Here is a 3,254-nt window from a genome sequence, read left to right as displayed (position 1 = left end):
CTTTTCCTCTGAACTGTTATTCTGAAACAACAAAATGAGTGTGAAAGCTGAAGACAATTTTTCCTTTGTATTACTGCATCAGAGCTAGTCTACCATGCTTAAATATTGTGTATAGGTTTGTCCTTATCTGCAGATTTGGGACCTGCTGATTTAACTCAGTTAATTCAACTGTAGGTGCAGAGGCACCAAATGGGGATGAGAGTGGGAAGTGGATAAGAGAGAGAATGAACATAGGTGGGTGTCATGGTGAGATAAAAGCCAGAGCTAGATTTATGCAAAACACAAGTAAGTTAAGAACATAAGAACAGCCCCACTGGATCAGGCCATAGGCCCATCTAGACCAGCTTCCTGTATCTCACAGCGGCCCACCAAATGCCCCAGGGAGCACACCAGATAACAAGAGACCTCATTCTGGTGCCTTCCCTGGCATCTGGCATTCTGACATAACCCATTTCTAAAATCAGGAGGTTGCACATACACATCATGGCTTGTACCCCGTAATGGATTTTTCCTCCAGAAACTTGTCCAATCCCCTTTTAAAGGCATCCAGGACAGATGCCATCACCACATCCTGTGGCAAGGAGTTCCACAGAACAACCACACGCTGAGTAAAGAAATATTTTCTTTTGTCTGTCCTAACCCTCCCAACACTCAATTTCAGTGGATGTCCCCTGGTTCTGGTGTTATGTGAGAGTGTAAAGAGCATCTCTCTATCCACTCTTTCCTTCCCGTGCATAATTTTATATGTCTCAATCATGTTCCCCCTCAGGCGCCTCTTTTCTAGGCTGAAGAGGCCCAAACGCTGTAGCCTTTCCTCATAAGGAAGGTGCCCCAGCCCAGTAATCATCTTAGTCGCTCTCTTTTGCACCTTTTCCATTTCCACTATGTCTTTTTTGAGATGCGGCGACCAGAACTGGACGCAATACTCTAGGTATGGCCTTACCATCGATTTGTACAACGGCATTATAATATTAGCTGTTTTGTTCTCAATACCTTTTCTAATGATCCCAAGCACAGAATTGGCCTTCTTTACTGCCGCCGCACATTGGGTCGACACTTTCAGCAACTTGTCCACCACCACCCCAAGATCTCTCTCCTGATCTGTCCCAGACAGCTCAGAACCCATGAACCTATATGTGAAGTTTTGATTTTTTGCCCCAATGTGCATGACTTTACACTTACTGACACTGAAATGCACCTGCAATTTTGCTGCCCATTCTGCCAGTCTGGAGAGATCCTTCTGGAGCTCCTCACAATCACTTCTGGTCTTCACCACTCGGAAAAGTTTGGTGCCATTTGCAAACTTAGCCACCTCGCTGCTCAACCCTGTCTCCAGGTCATTTATGAAGAGGTTGAAGAGCACCGGTCCCAGGACAGATCCTTGAGGCACACTGCTTTTCACCTCTCTCCATTGTGAAAATTGCCCATTGACACCCACTCTCTGTTTCCTGGTCTTCAACCAGGTCTCAATCCAGGAGAGGACCTGCCCTCTAATTCCCTGACTGTGGAGTTTTTTCAGTAGCCTTTGGTGAGGGACCATGTTGAACACCTTCTGAAAGTCCAGATATATAATGTCCATGGGTTCTCCTGTATTCACATGCCTGTTGACCTTTTCAAAGAATTCTAAAAGGGTTGTGAGGCAAGACTTACCCTTACAGAAGCCATGCTGATTCTCCCTCAGCAAGGCTTGTTTGTCTATATGTTTTGAGATTCTATCTGATGAGGCATTCCACCATTGTTACCAAAAGGGCTGCTTTGTTTAGGGGAATTAGTACATTGCCCTTACTGGAACCTCAGGATCGCAGGCTGGATAACAAGATGGCGTAATGCAGAGAAATTCCCTTTAGCTTAAAGAGGAGACTGGGAGAAAGATAACTTTTAATAAAAGATTATAGCTTTATTACAAAAGCACAAAGATAAACATATTGCACATGGAAAAATGATAGGTATATGTTCCTTGGCCCTAGTACTTGAATCTAGTGTACCTAGCTTTCATGGTGGTTGCATGTAAAAAGTATTTGGTGCATCTGAGGAAATTAGAAAAAGGAAAAGGTTTCAGGGAAGGATTTTAGGGGTCCCTGGTCTGCCAAACCCAGTTGCTGACTAAAGATAGGAAGAGAAGGGGAGGGAAAAAAGGGAGGGAAGAAGGGAAAGAGTTCCAGACGCTAGATAGTTACCTGTCTTGTAGAGCAGTTGGATTGGGGGGGGAGAGTCCTGTGAAGGACCCTCTGACACAACACAGATGTGTTGTGTCCTTGGAGGGGGGGCCAGAGAGAGAGCATGTGGGGCAGTCCTCTCTTAAAAAGGGTTTTTTCGATAGATCTGACCTGGATGTGTTTGCTTACTACCACACAGTGGGGTACTTGGAATATGTAAAACATTGAAAGGATTATCAGCAAAATTCAATAGGGTCAAATGACTGTCTTCCTAGCTGGGGGAACTTACACAATACAGTAAATACAGTAACCCAGGAAGGCAGTTCAAATTTACATAGAGTACTTAAACAGTGATTGTGTTAAAACAATACAGTGAATAGGAGACACTCAAACATTGATTTACTATGCCAGACTTCTTCCTAGAGAGGTGGAGGTTGTATAAGCTTGTGACTTGACCAGAGTTTTTGGAAATGTGTGCTGGGAGAAGTGTGGCCTGCATGATGTTTTAGTAACATAACCAGCTATAGAGAGAAAATTACAACTAAAGGAAAAAGGGGATTTTCACGTAACACCATCTTACCCGGTATAGATGTTAGGCTGACCGACCTATAGTTTCCCGGGTCCTCCCTCTTTCCCTTTTTAAAAATCGGTGTGACATTTGCTATCCTCCAATCCTCTGGCACCGTGGCCGTTTTCAGGGACAAGTTGCATATTTTAGTCAAGAGATCAGCAACTTCATTCTTCAATTCCTTAATAACTCTAGGATGGATGCCAGCAGGGCCCGGTGACTTATTGATCTTTAATTTATCAATGAGGTCTGAAACATCTTCTCGTTTAACCTCTATCTGACTTAAGTCCTCAGTCAGGAGGGGCCGTTCAGGCAGCGGTATCTGCCCAAGGTTTCTGCCATGAAGACAGATGCAAAGAACTCATTCAATTTCTCTGCCATCTCTAAGTCTCCTTTTATTTCGCCTTTCCTTCCCTCACCATCCAGAAGGCCAACTGCTTCTCTGGCGGGTTTCCTGCTTCTAACATATTTGAAGAAGCTTTTATTATTCCCCTTAATGCTGCTGGTCATGTGTTCCTCATAGTCTCGCT

This window comes from Tiliqua scincoides, chromosome 4 (assembly GCF_035046505.1).
Source record: "Tiliqua scincoides isolate rTilSci1 chromosome 4, rTilSci1.hap2, whole genome shotgun sequence".
Classification (NCBI taxonomy): Eukaryota; Metazoa; Chordata; class Lepidosauria; order Squamata; family Scincidae; genus Tiliqua; species Tiliqua scincoides.
The sequence above is the reverse complement of the archived record's forward strand: the minus strand, read 5'-3'. Positions refer to the sequence as shown.